The sequence below is a fragment of the Berghia stephanieae genome, chromosome 3 (assembly GCF_034508935.2).
Source record: "Berghia stephanieae isolate SIO BIC M18660-M18661 chromosome 3, UCSD_Bste_1.3, whole genome shotgun sequence".
NCBI lineage: Eukaryota > Metazoa > Mollusca > Gastropoda > Nudibranchia > Aeolidiidae > Berghia > Berghia stephanieae.
In genome coordinates, this window is record NC_088362.1 from 39,325,555 (window position 1) to 39,343,225 (window position 17,671).

The window sequence follows — 17,671 nt, forward strand, 5'->3', positions numbered from 1 at the left end:
TCTCTGTCATATAAAGCTATGAAGAGTGTGTCACATATCTTTATCTCACACCACTTCCTGCTCGCTAATTTGTCACTTTGTCGTATAAAAATATTTATTTATTTATTATAAGACATTGAACGAGCGTCTATTTGCCTGCACAACTGTAAAGATGCTAAACTATCTATAAATAAAGATCGTTGGGTCAAAGTTGTGACAATGTAACGAATTACTTTTTTCTTTCATATTGACCTGTGTTCAGACGTATGTATTATTACCAGGGCTGGCGGAGTCGGTTATTTTTAAACCGACTCCGACTCGGACTCCGACTCCAGCCTTGAAACCGACTCCGACTCCCGACTCCGACTCCGACTCCTCAAGCATAGTATTAATAGGTAATAATATGCAACCAACACTCGCAGCTACTTTTAGCTTTTCCCCAGTATATGTATTATAACAATACAAGCCGCTTCTTATTTGATATTGCATCATTAAAAGTACAAGCTCTTCATCATTTTTTGGCTACAGACTGATTAGCTCTTTTCGAATAAACACATTAAATAATATTATGAAGGTTGGGTAGGAAAGGGGGTTTTGGAAGCATAGTTCACCTTTAGCTAATACCAATGTAATTTTTTTCAAATTCTATAGGCCTGGATACTATCTATATCTAGTATCTAAAATATTATACATTGAATGATATAAAAATGCAATGTCTGAAGGTGGTATGGAGTCGGAGTCGGGACTTCTAAAACCGACTCCGACTCCGACTCCGACTCCACCCTCAAACAACCGACTCCTACCGACTCCGACTCCGACTCGCCAGCCCTGATTATTACGCGAAATAACACTGTTCAATACAATGCTCAATGTAAGACATAATGTATAATTATCGTCCCCATGCCATAAATTAGTCTAGAATTTTATCATTTATTTTACATAAGTACAGAAAGTGACCTCCAAGCTAGAAAAGCTCATTTCACCTCTTTTTTTTCGGTGACACATTTGTAACTGAAATCCTAGATTATTCACAAGAAGACCTCACTTCAACGCCCTTGTACTATGTGTGTATGTGTATTTGTGTGAGTGTGAGTGTGTGTCTGTTTCTGTGTGCGTGCGTGCGTGTATGTGTGTGTGACACTGGTATAATATTGCATAGGCATGATCTTTCCAGTTCTTACTGTTGATTCGCCTCCACAACTTATTTAACAATACTTGTTTCTTTTCATAAAGATAAGGCCATAAAGAAGCTGTTTGAAGGTGTGAATTGAATTGTGATATCGCGTTTAGTTGGCAAGCTATATTATGGAAAGCAAATAATCAACTCTGTGTCATTGTCAAATCATTATATAATAAAGGAGAATGTACTCGAAACTAGGTCTATTGACAGGTCTGATAAACGAACGCAAATATGAGCTTCATTTAACACTGTTGAGAGGGACAATATTTTGTGTTGTTTGAGAGTATTTCTATTACAACGATGAGGCAATACTAATTTTGGTTATCTGACCTGCAAGTAGGTACACGTTGACTCGAGCGTGTGAACATGAAGGTTTGCTTTTTGTTGTTATTTTTATTACGTACCCTTAAAATCAGAAAATCTGCATGCAGATACAGCAAGGTGCGTATGCGTTGTGAATTGAAAAGCAAATCCAATTAAATTACTTTAAGATTTCGTTATTCATAATTTTGATGCCTAATAGCATTAATAGTCGCCATTGTTGTTGGGAGCACAGCAGTATTCAATCCTAAAAAGTGACGCCACAAGCCAAAAGTAGCAATATTCAATGACTTCTTTCTATAATTCTTTATGCGACAAGACTGCCTTAGCTCGTTTTGTTCAAATCATAAAGCTAGACACCTCTTAACTGTAGATAAAACTAGATAGAAAAAGATAGAAAAATAATGTTTCCGACCTAGATCCCTCTAATCCTAAATAGACACCGTGTGAAGGAAACATATACCACGCCCCTTTGACAGTCGTCCGCATGTAAACAATGGCAGTGCCAAACTAACGAACTACATGTTCTTACCATATATTGCTTGTGTTAAAAGTAAAATGCTCACTACTTCTACAGACCTAATCAACTACACAATCTCTTTAAACTATGCATAACCTTTAAGGTTTATAGTCTTAGTGAGAGCATTAAGTGGCAACTAATCCAACAACAAGTGATAAGAAATATCAAGAGCAGTATCAATACCAAAGAGCAGAGTGTTGTCAACTTTCTTAATTCTAAAGTTTGTAAACAACCAGCTATATTATTATTTGGTCAAAAATATACTGGCTAATTAAAGACAAATGCCTTTTTGCAATAATATAATTACGTACATGTAATGAATAATTGAGAGATCCTTCCCTATTTTGATTAAATAAGGCGATAATTTATTGATAATCTATGGTCTAAGTCATGAATATGCCATATTATGATTTTAGTTCGTTATACGCATTATTATATCCAGTTTCTCTCAAATAGGTTCATGTTGGAACAGATCTGCCTAACTCTGAAAAAACATTAATAAAACTCGATCGATTAAAATGGCCCTCACATTGTCAAAAAAAAGACAACTCTCAAACTTGAAGCCCCAGGTCTGAAAGTTTTTTACATGGTGAGAGTAATTTTATTCAATCGATAATTGAAGGATGAGTTTTCTAGTCAAGATTTTAAACACGTGTTTTTGTTTTTGTTTTATAGTTTGTTATTTTTTTTTTTTTTTTTTGTAAGTTGTTTTGCTTGTTTTTTTTTTGTTTTTTTTTTTGTTTTTTTTTTTTTTTGGGGGGGGGGGGGGTTCTATATCTTTACAGTGTGGCAGATGGATACCCCTTTTTAATAGGCGGGATAGTTTTGTGCCAATTACATTACGAAATGTTTTCTACGTTGGATGATTCAGTAGCATGAACTTTCCATGTAGATATGTCATTATCATCTAGTTTGTAAAATTACCTTAATGCAAATTATATAGAAATAAGTAAATAAATGAATAAATAAATGAACGAATAAATGAATAAACAAGTAGATATATATTGTATACATATACATACTTACGTAAATAAACAAATAAACAAGCAAATACACAAACGAACCAATAACCGATAAGTAAATGAATAAACAAATGACATCACCCCCCCCCCCCCCACTTTCAGCATCGGGTCACATTTTTTGTAGGCGATTGGTGTCACACTTTTCAAATACATAAACAAATAATTGAATGAATAAATGGATAAATAAACAAAATTTTCTTTTTTCATAGGAAACCGTGTTTTGTAATCAAACAGCGGTCTGGTTCAAGTATAGATATGCCGTATGTAGATTTTCCCGTCTAATGGAAGTACACACTTGACCCGTGGTCAATCCGTTTTAGCCATTCGACAGTCAGTTATCTGAATAAGTCACGCTAGACTCACCCCATCAATATCACAGGGGTCGACAAGGAAACTTTTCTGAGGTAATGTTTTTCTATAGAGATTGAATGTGTTTTTGTCAGAAAATGAGCTACAGTGGGCCATAGAGTGGGAATTGTGATGAATAGTTTATCATGTCTCGAATCGATGGAAATAAAAAGAATGTTTACCTCTTAATTCCCAATAAAGTCAGAATTTAATATGATTTAAAGGGGCCCTCCAAATTACGTAACATCAAGAGAAAACACTGAGATTAAGGTCCAGAACTTGTCTTACGTAACCCACTCTGTATCAGCAGAACTGGAGGTGTCGCCGCTTACACTTGCACTTGATACGGAAACGGTACAAAAAAATAACGTAAAGCACCTTGTAAAATATTGCACGCTGAGCATTTGATGGAATATTGCACTTATTGTATTGGATGGAACATTGAACGCGGTGTATCTGATGAAGAATAGCACACAGGGCATCTGGTGAAATATTGCACGCGGGGCATCTGGTGGAAATTCGCACTGTGAGGCAGCTTGGCGGCGGTTTATGAATGGTTCAAAAGTGAGGATTAGTTCTTGCAGAGTGGGTCAAGCCTCATAATATTAATATCCTCCTGTAAACCTTATGCAAATCCAGTCTAACCCATGGACCCAGCCGGACAGCGGAAAAGCAAAAAAGTTTTAATATTTGAACAAGAGAGGGAAAGACTCACAATGACGTCCACCCCTTCTCTTTTATTTTGTGCGTTTACGTGTTTCAATTCTCAAAACCGTTTTTATAGGCTCTAGATATAGTTGTAAAACAATACCAAGGTTACAATAAATGAAAAGAAAACAACAATAAACATGAAACGTATGATATGAGGAATGGGATTGTGCATTAGCGCAAATATCAGTGACCTTGTCGTTTTATAAAAGATGAAAGAAATACGAAACGATGATATTGTCAACATAATGTTGAGCTGTCAGGCCGCCATTCATTATTATGATTTCCTGTCTGAGAGAAATCACAAGTCACATTCATCATTAAATTCTTGCCCAATATTATTAACAGTATTCTTCGCGAGAAAATACCCCCTTTCAATTATAATGTTCAGAGAAAGATAGATATTATGAGAAAGATATGACGGAATTGATGTTCAAAATATTTTTTATTACATCACAATGTATAGAGGAGATTATTGGCAGGCATTATTATTACATTGTTGACATGTAACACGTATTATATGCGTTTTCTCTACGATTGGAACATCGGGGGTCATATAGAGGTCAAACAATAGGAAATTTTGGTTAAATTCAGAACTCCCATAATATCAAGCATTTGATAATTTGCAAATAACCGAAAAACTTTAATTGGATCCAAATATATCACCTAAGGAAAAATAATTAAATTCATACCTCATTTCAGGGAGTTATTGCCCTTTACTTACGTCTTCTTTCTAAAAAGAACACGCTTTTCCGGATTGTCACTTAAACTGTAAAGAAAATTATAACTTGTAAAGAGAACAAATAACAGCTCATACAGAGAATAACATTATTTCCAAATTTTAAATGAATAGGATCATCGTTAATGGAGTTATCGCCCATTTAATTATGTTACTAAGAATCGTTTCTTTTAAAAAATAGCATTGTGGAGAACATTGTGCTTATTTGAGTCAATAAAAAAAAATGATACGGCGCACAACTCTACTCAAAGATTTGAAAATTAGAAATGTATTTTTTTACAGATAGATATACAGATAACTTGATTTCCTATTATAATTAAAAGTCTGAAAGTTCGTTGAGTCACACAGATATCATAAAATACGTACCGACGACACTAACACTCTCATAATATTATTATCAACCAATTTCGTCACTGTAAAAAGTTGTCAGTTTGCGTCATCTATTTATGACATCAAGTATTATTATTACTTCCGTTGTGTTGTTGATTTAGCGGTGATCAGTGTTGTTATGTAGTAGTATGTTCTAATTGCGTGTATGTTTGTGTGTGTGTGTGTGTGCATGTGTGTGTGTTTCTGTGTGTGTTGTGTGTGGTGTATACATGTGTGTGTGTTGGTACTTTTCAGCAAATCTAGGCATTCATAGTGATATTATTCACTTGATCACATGAAGGTATTCGGATTTACACAAATTTTAAACAAGTTTCACCGATTAACAACATCAACTAATATTACTGCTGATATTACGGTCGTTTTTATGCCATCGATGTGATAATTATCGCCCTGGGAAATATTCAATTAAACGTTGTCGGTAAACTGTCAATTGTATCTGTCTAGATTCTAGCCCGAACAAATTTGATATTTTTCGCGTCTGCTTCAGATTTTCATTTGACCTCACATAAGTTAGGTAAAGGGGAGACATTCCGAAGGCTCCTACATCCCCAGTATTCTTTCAATTTGTATTTTCACCGTTAATCTTTTGTCAGGCGTTTATTTATTCAATTTGTCATCATATAGATTTGTGAGGATTTTTTTTTCTATTAGGGTTAGTCCTAAGTCTTAGTAAAGGTGCTAGGGGGGAGACATTCCGAAAGCTCGTACATCCCCAGTATTCTTTCAATTTGTATTTTCACCGTAGATCTTTTGTCAGGTGTTTATTTATTCAATTTGTCATCATAAAGACGCATTTTAAAAACTCTGGAACAAACCTTGATAGATTTGTGAAAGTTTAAAATTTCTTAATTTGACCATTGTTTTGATTCTCAGCCGCCATTTTTATTTGGAAGTATTGAAAGGTAGTGCAAAGCAGTCCGAGGGGTATTTTTTCTATTAGGGTTAGTCATAATGCTAGAGTGTTTATTTTCCTATTAGGGTTAGTTAAAGGTAGTCTAGGTTTTACTTTTTCTTGGGGTTAGTTGAGGGAATATTATTTAAGTTGTTTCCCTTTGTAGGAGCTTTCGGAAGGCCTCCCAAGTCAAGCGTGGTAAAGACTTGTGACTTATTGATATTGATATCTATTGACTGATAAACTAAAATCATGCCGAATAAAGCATGGCAGCGACGACAAGCACATCGATTAAAGTGTGCATCTAATCGTAATCAAGCTAATCAAGAAAATGATTCAGGCAATATCGAATGAAAATAGTTCTTTCCCCGCGAAATTGCGGGCTTTTTACTAGTAGAACTCAAAAGGTAAAAGGAAATCTATAGCACTCTAAGAACAAAGAAAATGTGGTTATTTGTCTTTAGCTCTATGTCAAATTTCAAATGAGTTATCCCCCTTTTTCACAGTGGAAAAAAACAATAACAAAACCAAGTGTGCATTTGTGAAATGTCCAGAAAATTGTTGATAAAACAATACTTTCCAAGAAAAAATATGAGCAACTGAATAAGTTAAAAATAATTGTAGAGCACAACTAAATCAGATGATATTCAATGGAGTTATCGCCAATTAAAGCTTGTAACTAATTATAATACTCGTAGCCTATTGGGAAATCAATACCAGTCAAATAACAAAATATATTGTTGATATTTTATGAAACGGAATACAAACATCTTAGGTATCTTGTCTAATTGTACTTTTTCAGATTTTTACTGCAGCAAGTCTCTTCTTGTGAAATGCCTCGAAAACTTTTAACAAAACAAGTTATTAGTAGATAAAGAATGGAAGCTACTAAAGATATTAACATGATTTGTAAATTACGGCTTACCAGTCCTTCCGCTTTTCTTCCCTTCCTTCCTTTCCTTCCCTTCCCGAGCCTTCCTTTTAATTTGTCAGGGAGTTCATGACCAAGACTAATATTCTGTGAGAGATCTTCGCCTTTCTTTTTTCTGGAGAAGTCTCTTGAATTATATTTATTTGTCAAATGCCTTAACAATATCTACCTACCTAAACAACATTTTTTTTTCTTGAAGACACATTTATTTGTTGTGAAATTTTATCGAGTGCTAGACTTAGATCTGAGTTTTTAATGACATACTCCTATTATTCAGGGGAGATTGTATGTACAAGATATCCCCTACAGCAAATGTTTCTAAACAGAACATAATCATCAATAAGTCATAAATATATTAAACAAAATATAATTCGACGGAGTTTTACAAAATAATGTTTTCATATCGAAAACAATTTATATTGTTTAAGAACCAGACTTAACAGACACCATGAACTTATTGGTTGGTAACAATGATTCAAAAAGAAATAATGTACAGGTAGGGAAAGACATGGCCAAGATTTCATATCTCGTAATAGAGAGATGTCTAATTTGCATATTGACATTTACAAAACAGGCTGCAGTTCAATTTTGCCTTCGTGCATTTGCATCAGAAAGCGGAACATCCTATTAATATGGAAGACAACTCTGGCTTCAAGCAGCGTGATCAAAACATGAATCAGTCTTATCATTATGTTCCTTCCATTCGTATTTATTTGGGTTTGGTAAGACATAAATTGTTCATTGGTCGTGGCCCAAATACTCGCTTGAAAGACACTCCTTTCAAAATGCTGATACAAAAATCACTTGTTGGAAGGATTTTGTCAACGTCTCCCGTTTTGTGGATGAAAATGCGCATCATTACGAGATCAATATTATCTTCATTGGCTTCACCTGTGTGTGGTTGGCAGTAGTCGGCATAGTTGGCAGAGAAATACTCACATATAGACTTTTAGATAAACGTTATGGAGCATCTACGATATTTGGCAATTCATGAATAACAGGAGACAATGGGGCCACACCTCATTCTCCTGTGCCGTTCGTAGATGAGACATGAGATATGACAACAGTAAGGACCGTCCATCAAGATCTGTTGTCAGATTTCTTCATTAGTGTTGGGATGTCCATCCTGTCCATTCCTTTACATTGTCCAACCAGCACCTTGGTTGGCGTCCTCTCCTTCTGCCTCCCTCCAAAGTTAATTGCATCGTGGTTTTTGCCAATGTCTCATAGCGAGAAACATGACTAAACCAAGACAACTAACGACATGACCGCTTCCCTTTAAACTTGAAAGCAGATGTGATGACTGAACCCGTAAATGCATGAAAAAATACTAGGAATTTACAAGTCTCTTGGCCAACATTCGTGGCAATGCTGTTCATATTAATTACTTTATTTGACTTTTTAAAAGATTTAATACAAATATTACCTGCAGGATTTGATGAATCGATATCTGGGGGTCTGTTGAAGTCTGAATGATTGTGTTTGAAGGCCTTGCAAAATATGGACCACCAATATGGGGGATGTCTCCTTCGTGGTTGCATTATCCAGCAGAAATCCCATTACAAAGGTGCTTGACAAATGTAATATACAGTCATTTTTCCTCTTTGACTTTTTATAAGATTTAATGCAAATATTAGCTGAAGGATTTGCTGCAATGATATAATGATGATTGGATATGAGGATGACAATAACATCAATATCTCGGGGTCTGTATAAATCTGAATAATTGTGTTTGAAGGCCTTGCAAAATATGGACCAATAAGGGGGTGTCTTCTTCGTGGTTGCCTAGCCCCACGGAAATCCCATTACAACGGTCCTTGACATATGTGATGTACAGTCCTTTGTCTTCTTTGACTTATTCCATCAGAAGCATGCAAGACAGGTATTTGAAGAGTTATATTTTGTCTGCATTCATCAAATAAAAGTTATCAGTCCATTGAAATTTTGACCAAATCAATTACACATTGCTGACTGCTATGATCTCGTTTTTCTTCTCCTGCTTTTTTTCAGAGACAGAGGGATACAACGGTCCCAAGCAGCATCTTCTCTAGGTGCTAGATTCAGTCTTGTAAGATTCTTGATAAAGCACTTTTTCTCAAAACCTTTTGTCAAATATGTTTTCCTGAGTTGTTTTTTTTTTTCTTTCTGATACACTATAAAGTAAAAAGAAATCATATTGAAGACACTGACTCTTTTCCACCACCCATTTAAGAAGATCCTACTATATGTACCCATTGGGTAATCCTCAAGATGATTAATAATAATAATAATAATAATAATAATAATAATAATAATAATAATAATAATAATAATAATAATAATAATAATATAAACGATTACACATACTCACGGATACAAAAGCGAAAGCGAAAAAAGGAGAGAGAGAGAGAGAGAGAGAGGGAGAGAGAGAGAGAGGGAGGGAGAGAGAAAGAGAGAGAGAGAGAGAGAGAGAGAAAAAAAAGGAAGTATAGACAGAGAGAAAGATAGTGTGTGTGAGAGAGAAAAAGAGAGATGGAGATAGAGATATATAGATCAAGATAGATAGATAGGTAGAGAGAAAGAGAGAGAGAGAGAGAGAGAGAGAGAGAGAGAGAGAGAGAGAGAGAGATATGAAGATAACTAAATGCATCCACCTGCATGCGAGCACCTTTCAACATTCAACTGTAACCAATTAATTCTCATTGGTGGGTGGCGTAGGCATTCCGACACACCTGCCTCAATTCCTAATTACAACCACAGTTAAGTTGATTTAATATTTTGGAGAAAAAGTGAAAAATAAATATCCTGCTCCTTTTGAAATATGAGTCCCGTATGTTGTCTACATTTTTGCGAATAGTAGAAGTTTTGTCAAGAAAAAAATAATCCAAAACGTCAGTTACTGTTCTTCTGACGAATTTGACGGTAAGTTATTTGATTTTACTTTTCCAAACAGATGGTTTGTCATTGAAAAAATTGTCAGGCACTCTTTGTACTTCTGAATTTTTATAAGTAATAATATATTTTTTAATTTTGTTCCATTTTAAGGGCAGTCATTCTTCCTTCTTTCGTGCAATGTACGTTTCTTTGTCAGATACTTATTTAGATATCCAGATAAAGAGGGGAACACACACACACACACACACACACACACAGAGAGAGAGAGAGAGAGAGAGAGAGAGAGAGAGAAAGTCCTACTCATCGCCTATAACCCATTTATAATTGTTTTGGTTAAAGCTAGCTTGTTGCATCATGTTTTATCAATTCATTACTACAGAACAACGTATAAACAAAAAGGATGTTTTGTACCAAAAGCCAACCCACTCTCAGATTCTTGCCTTCATAATTCATTTTAATTCATTTTAATAACGTAGGAAGATAATTCTACGGAGCTATACCATATATGGAATTATAATTTCCTGCCAGAATAATATAAATTAACTCTGTTTTAAGAGTAATTTCACTTATACTGGATATTCTATAGCCGACAGAGCCCTAGAAGTCCTCGCCAGTCAACGATTAAATAATGGACACAGTTCATATTTATTTAAAGGATACAAGTCCTAAGTTTAACTTATTTTTAGAGACAATAGTAGAGTCACCGCCTAGTGAAAAAAAAACTCGAGTCGTTTCACATTCGTGTAAAAGTTTATTTCACAGTTGGTAATATTGATATCTTTGAAAAAAAATGTGGTCGATTGGAATTTCAATTCCACAACTTGATGGTCAATCAGAGGTCACTATATTTCAAATGAGGTCAACTCAACTACATTTAACAATTAATCACTCGTAAATTCATCGATATTGTATAACGTCGTTAAGTACATAGACACTTTATTATATGTTAAACAAATTGCATGTCCACTTTTGTTAATATTCCCTTCGATTTGTACGAGTTATTGCCCTTGAATTGATTTTTAGATGAATAAAAATATTCCTCTTTTTAAAATAGCATGGCCTACAATAAAACCTTTCCTCTCGAGACATCAAGGATCCGGCGCCCAAAAAATAATTCTTACAATGGGTTATAAAATTGTAAAAGATACACTTGAAGTGCTCTCAACATTCAACAGATTCTTTGTTAACGTGGCAACTGTCATTGGAAGGAATGTTGTCTTTAGCGACAAAACCCATCCTAGCATAACGGCAATTAAAGAGAACTACCCAAACTTATCATTCATCGTTGCTTGTACTCTTGAGCACGTTGCCGGTCAGCTGTCTCCACGAATCACGGATCCTCTGCGGTGCGCATGAAGTCTGCGTTGCTTTTTAAATCACTTTAGACTACTTGTCGTTCTTTGTCTTACTCTAGCTGTCTTTCCTTCGACCATCTCGCCCAGATGTTACCAACTTTTTTATTCCTTTTAGAAACCGTAACTGCCTCTTTCTGATTTTATCAATCAACAGTCGTCCCTTTCTCACCTTCCCCTACACCCCCTCTTTCGTATACTTGTCTGTCCATGATAGCACCAATAGTCTTCTATACATCCATATCTCAAATGCCTCTAAACCCCTAGTACATTCTTTGTCAAGCGTCCACGTTTCACAATCGTATAAAAGGAATTCATAACATATGTTTCCACTACTTTCATTCTGGTCTTCAACTTCAGGTTGTTGTTTGACACAACTGGTCCCATTTTAGGAACACGTTTTTTGCTATTGCTATTCTTTGTTTTATATCCTCTATGTCACCGTGTCACGTGTAATGATAGTGCCGAAATATTTAGATTTATGTACTTGTTTGATGGACTCTCCTTTACTTGACAAGTGGAAGGTCGTGTTGTTGTCATTCTTTGAAACCATCAAGCATTCGGTTTTCTTAATATTTAGTTTCAGGCCCATCTCTTCAATTTTGCTCAACAATATATCTAAAGTTTTCTGCCATCAGAGTACCATCGTCTGCGTATCTTATGCCATTCATATTTTCTGTCACATTCTGTTGATATCTTCAATTTCTTTGGATATTATTTCACTATATATGTTAAAACGGTCTGGCGATAAGACACAACATTGTCTTACTCCCTTTTCGATGCTAATGAAGTCCGATGTTTCATTATCAAGTTTGACACTCGCTGTTTGATTCCAGTATAGGTTTTTCACAATTCGAAGGTCTTTACTGCCATACTGATCTTTTCTAAGATTTTGAAGAGCGTTTTGTGTTGTACTGAATCAAAAGCGTTGGTATAATCAATGAAGCATAGATAATGTGATTTTTGTTTTTCGATTGACTGTTGCATTATTGTTTTCAATGTAAAAATTGCATTTATCGTACCCTTTTCTTTAACAAAACCAAACTGCTCGTCACTTATCTCTGGACAGATCTTGCTCCTCATTCTTTTTATAAGTATTCTTAATATAATTTTTGTGACCTGCCTCATTGTGCTGATTGTTCTGTGTTGGTCACAATCAATAATTCCTTGTTTTTTTAATGATGGTAACGAATTCCGATTGTCTTAAAACATTAGGCAGTTCACCCTTTTCGTATATGACATTAAGGCTTTTCTCATAATGTCTATTCCCAGATCGTCGAGAACGTCAATTCTATTGAGAAACTATCTTGGCCTATCGCTTTCCCCTTTTTCATCTCTTTACAAGTAGTTTCTATTTCTTTTCGCATATTCTGGGGACCCGTGTTCACAGTAGAGATTTCTTTATCCAAGCACGTCCCTCTTTTGTCATTCGAATAAAGTTCTTTTTTATGTACACTGCCCACTTAGATCTTGTACTGACTGGTAGAATTGTTTGGTGTTAGATTGTTTTAGTCTTTCAATTCTGTGATATTCATGTTCAATATAATCTTCCTTTGCTTTCTTACATTCATGTTTTATACTCTTATTAGCTTCTTTAATATTCATTGCTGTTGAGTTCTAGTTTTCTTCTTTCATCCATCATTTTCAAGATCTTGTCATTCATCTATTTTTGTTTTGGTTCGTGTTTTTTCACAAAATTTCTTTCCATTTAATGGAATAGTTTCTCTTGCAGATTATGCGATGAAGTTTGATACTTGATTCCAGTACTCATCTATGGTTATATCTGAGGTCAATTTTCACATTTTTCTCTCCGCATTATTTGTAATCATTTTTTATTTGATCATTAATTCTCAATAGATTTAAATGCAGTTTAGGTTCCACGTTCTTTTTCTTTTGTTTAAGTTTTATTTTTAGCGTGGCCTCGACAGGTCGTCACTATTACAATTCGCGCTTGGAATAGTTGATGCGTTGCATACGATATTTCTGAATCGATTTTGGACCAGAATAATGTATCTGATATTTATAAAGGCCATACGGGCTTATCCATGTCCACTTCTTTCTATCAAGGTTTTTAAACCACGTATTGATAAAGGTAAGGTCTTCCAATCTGCACCAGTCGACAAGTCTTTCCCCTCTGTCATTTTTGGTACCTAGTACTTGGAGGCCAAATATATTTTCAACTCTCTCTCTTTTACCAAACTTAGCATTGAAATCACCGATTATTAAACTCAATTCTATTTACGTCACTTTCTGATGTTGGGGCGTATATTTGAATAATATTTACGTTAAACGGGTTTCCTTTCAACTTTACTAAATTAACCATTTCTGAAATTGCAACATGATCTAAATTGTATTTTGATGTTGATTTGTCTAAAAGAATTCCAACTCATTTCTCACGATGTTTTCCAGATGCATGATACAATACAAAATCATTTTCTTTAACTTCTCCTTCTCCTTTCCACTTCGTTTCTAGATACCAAGGATGTTAATTTGAAACGTTTTTCATTTCTTGAATAACGTTTTCAAGTTAACGTAAATGGTTTAAAGTACATATATTCCACGTGGCCAATGTGATTGTTTCATTTTGCACCAGTTTGAAACGGTCAACGTGTTCAAAACAGCTAATTCCTGGGAAAGTTTGTTAGTAACGGTGGTTTTCCGTTGCCTTCCGTCATTAGCATAAATAGAATTTAAATTATTGCAGTTTAATTTGACTGAGTTGTGTTTGATGTCTTTGGCTTCTCTGTGTTTATGTTTTTGTTTCCTTCCACCTTTCTTTCCTCTTTTTTTTCTGTATGCCTTGAATAATTCAAAAGATTTCAATGCATTCACAATTGCTAAACTCGGTGTATTATTAATTGTTTGTCGTATTGTTCGTAAGAAGTGCGGTGAATAGTTATAACAATAATAAGGTATTGTCATTTTCGAATTCATCATCGACTGTCGACCGTTATAATTCGATTAAAATAGCTTACTGTGTTTGTCCTTAAAATCGAAAAACTTCAACAAAAATGGCCTTCAGAGTTGATACAATCCTTGGAAAAATTTACAAACCTTTAAAATAAACTAATTGTTTAAAATCTACGAAATTTCGTCCAAAGCAGCACAAATTACCGTTATTTGAATTCAAAGTAACTGGCCAAGAAACAATCATAAAAATAGTCACTGGTCTAGATGAGACAAAAGCAACAGGTGAAGATAAAATTTAAAATAAAACTCCTAAAAGCCAGTGTTCCTGTAAAATAAATGAATCAATCAGAACAAATTTTTCCCAGATAAGCTAAATTTAGCACAAGTTATTCCCCCTTTTTTTAAAAATGATCCCCTCGACATAAATTTTTTTTTAGACCCGTTAGTATTCTACCAATCTTTTCCAAAATTCTTTCAACAATTGTCAGATTATTTTAAACAATCTTTCACGGGTGTTTGTGTGCATTTAGGGGAAAATTTGGGTGTCAAACTATACTTTTGAAACTAATTGAGGACTGGAAAGCAATATGTAGCGGCAATCCTGGTGGACTTATCTAAAGTTTTTTATTGTTTGCCGCACGGCATATTAATTGGCAAACTTTCGGCATATGGGGTTTTACAAAAGTCTACAACATTGATTAAAAGATATTTATCAAAAACAAAACAAGTTAAAATTGGAGAAGTTCAGAGTCAGTGGGAAGAAATTTCAAAGGGATGCACAGGGATCAATTCCTGGTCCATTGCTTTTTAATATTTATAAATAACATATTTTTATTTATAAATGATTCAGTACTGTATAACTATGCCGACGATGCCATAAAGATTTTAAAACTCTAGTTGATATTCGTGATCAGGAGAGCCAGATCCTTACTAATTAGTTCCATATAAATTGCATGAAGGCCAATTCAGACATGTTTCAGGCTCTAGCTGTAGGCAAAAGAACGCAGAATAAGTGCCCATTATTTAACATTGATTCAGTAACAATACCGTGTGAAGACACGGTAAAATTACTTGGAATTGATATTGACTACAAACTAAAATTTCAGGCATCACATTTCGCAATTTTGGAGGAATTTGCGATAGGAAGTGGTTATTCAGTATCAGATACTGAATAGTGCTTTGCCACTATTCAGTATCCATAAGGAACTCTTTTATTATAGAGAGAGTGAAAAGTGCGACAATCTCAGTTGAATGTAAATAAACTGCTGACATACTACCAGATTGAACTCGTGCAGTAACTGACAGCCCGATTCACAGTTGTAGAAATATTTTGATCGTTATTTTTAAATTTCTGCTATTGTGCAATTAACATAGTTCAAAATATCAAAAGAAGAATGGCATTCAAATACATTTTTTAATGTCTAAATAGACATGATTAAATGTCACTAAAAGTTCAGTGACACCATTGCTTGGTGGATAAGCTGTTTGACTCTGAACTTAAGGTTCGAGAGTTCAAATCCCGGCCGGGTTAACTTTTATTTTTCCCCAATATTTTTGTTTTAATCATTTTATTTGCTTGTAATATATTTTAATGTTTATATTATACTATTATTATTATTATTATTATTATTATTATTATTATTATTATTATTATTATTATTATTATTATTATTATTATTATTTCTACTTACTAATATTATATTTTGTTGTTGTAATCGTCATCATCATCATTATTATGATTATGATTTTTAAATCAAGTAGTAGGAGTTATTTAATCAGTTATCGATTTATTACGAATATCTTTTATGTGTTATAATCTCGTTGTTGTTTTTCATTGATGTGCTCTTCTATTGTTCATTACTTTTTAAAATCTTGCTTTTTTCTGTTTGTCACATTTGTTGTTGTTGTTGTTCTTGTTGTTGTTTTTGTTTGTTTGTTTGTTTTGTCATCTAAGACAATCCCGATTCATTATAAATATGTGGCCAGACTTTCTGCCATTTTTAATTGAATGATGTACTTCCGTGAATTAATTGCAGTATTATATTAAAATTTACGTGATAATAATAATAATAATAATAATAATAATAATAATAATAATAATAATAATAATAATAATAATAATAATAATAATAATATAATAATAATATAATAATAATAATAATAATAATAATAATAATAATAATAGACGTCTAATAATAATAATAATAATAATAATAATAATAATAATTTAAACAGATACTGAATATTAGACTACAATTGACATCTATTTACTGAATACACGTGGTATTTTTAGGGGTGTTTCTTTTTTTACGAAACCTGAAACCTGCCGAAACACGCCGAAACCTGACAAAGTTAGGGGAAGCAGGCAGCAGTGGGGAGTGAACCTGGGACTCAGGGAAGTGTACACCATTGGGGAGTGAACCTGGGACTGGGTTTCGTAACAAAAAAGCAATTACTTTTTTACGAAACCCAACAATATCCAACAAAGTTATGGAAAGAAAGTAGGCAACAGTGGGGGAGTGAACCTGAGACTCAGGGAAGTGTACACTATTGGGGAGTAAACCTAAGTCTATGGTTTTTCGGTGGGTTTTGGCGGGTTTCGTAAAAAAAGTAATTGCTTCATTCTCGTCTGGTACCCAACTCCCATAGTCCCAGGTTCATTTCCACTGATATCCTCTTCTCACAGTCCCAGGTTCACTCTCAACCAGTGTGCACTTCCCTGAGTCCCGGTTCATTGCCCAATGGTGCCCACTTCCCATAACTTTTGATAATTTCGGTAGGTTTCGAAATAAAAGTACATTCTGAGCTCACTGTCCACTGGTATCAGCCTCTCGCAGTCCCAGGTTCAATCCTCATCTGTGTCCAAATCCCAGATTCACTCCCCACTGCTGCCTGCTTCCCATAACTTTGTCGGGTTTTGGCGGGTTTCGTAAAACAGTAATTCCCCCTCCCCCTTGGTATTGTCTTTTTACAATATCCAGAGTCCCAGGTTCACTCCCCACAAGTGTACACTTCCCTGAATCTCAGGTTCACCCCCCACTGTTGCCTACTTCAATAACTTTGTCGGATATTGCCAGGTTTCGTCGGGTTTCGTAAAAAGTAATTGCTTTTATATGAAACTCGCTGAAGCACGCTGAAAACCAGAGTCTCAGGTTCACTCCCCACTGGCGTACACTTCCCTGAATCTCCCATAACTTTGTCGGATATTGCCGGGTTTCGTATAAAAGTAATTGCATTTATATGAAACTCGCTGAAACCCGCCGAAAACCAGAGTCTCAGGTTCACTCCCCACATGTGTATACTTCCATGAATCTCAGGTTCACTCCCCACTATTGCCTACTTCAATAACTTTGTCGGATATTGCCAGGTTTCGTCGGGTTTCATAAAAAAGTAATTGCTTATATATGAAACTCGCTGAAATTCGCCTAAACCCAGTCTCAGGTTCACTCCCTACTGGTGTACACTTCCCTGAGTCTCAGGTTCAGTCCCCATTATTTGCTTACTT

At 34.7% G+C, this 17,671-nt stretch overlaps 1 protein-coding gene across 2 annotated transcripts in view; it reads left to right on the forward strand.

Annotated features, from left to right (window-relative positions):
• LOC144967700 (uncharacterized) overlaps positions 1-17,671 on the forward strand; it is a 249,542-nt gene that overhangs the window by 961 nt on the left and 230,910 nt on the right. The gene's annotated exons all lie outside the window — the stretch shown is intronic.